Source organism: Microtus ochrogaster, unplaced genomic scaffold (assembly GCF_000317375.1).
Source record: "Microtus ochrogaster isolate Prairie Vole_2 unplaced genomic scaffold, MicOch1.0 UNK61, whole genome shotgun sequence".
Lineage (NCBI taxonomy): Eukaryota > Metazoa > Chordata > Mammalia > Rodentia > Cricetidae > Microtus > Microtus ochrogaster.
Window position 1 is genome coordinate 1,021,803 of NW_004949159.1, and position 634 is coordinate 1,022,436.

Sequence of the window (634 nt, forward strand, 5' to 3'; positions counted from 1 at the left end):
AAATCAATATGGGTTAAGCAGTGGCCGCTAGCTGAGGAAAAGTTGCAGAATTTAGAACAACTGGTACAAGAGCAACTAGATACTTAACATATAGAAGAATCTTTCAGCCCTTGGAAATCTCCTGTATTTGTTGTTAAAAAAGAAATCTGGAAAATGGAGAATGGTGACAGATCTGAGAGCTATCAACAAGGTAATTCAACCTGTGGGCCCTCAGCAATATGGAATTCCTCTGCATTCTTTGTTACCAAAGGGATGCCTTCTTGTAGTTACTGATTTTAAAGGATTGTTTCTCCTCTATACCTTTACCAGAAAAAGATAGACAAAAGGTTACCTTCACATTGCCTACTTATAATAATTCTCAGTCTACTAGGAGATGTCAATGGACCATCCTCCCAAAATGAATGCTCAATAGTGCCTCCCTGTGCCAATACTTTGTCAGCCAGCCATTGGAAATAATATGTAAGCAATGTCCTATGTCTATAATCTACCATTCCATGGATGACATTTTGTTTTCTGATTCAAATACAGATACTTTAGAAAGGATGGTTGATTTCCAAAGTGTTTGCATAAGTTTGCATTCCCACCAGCAAAGGATGAGGGTACACCTTCCTCCACAACCTCTCCAGCAAAGGCT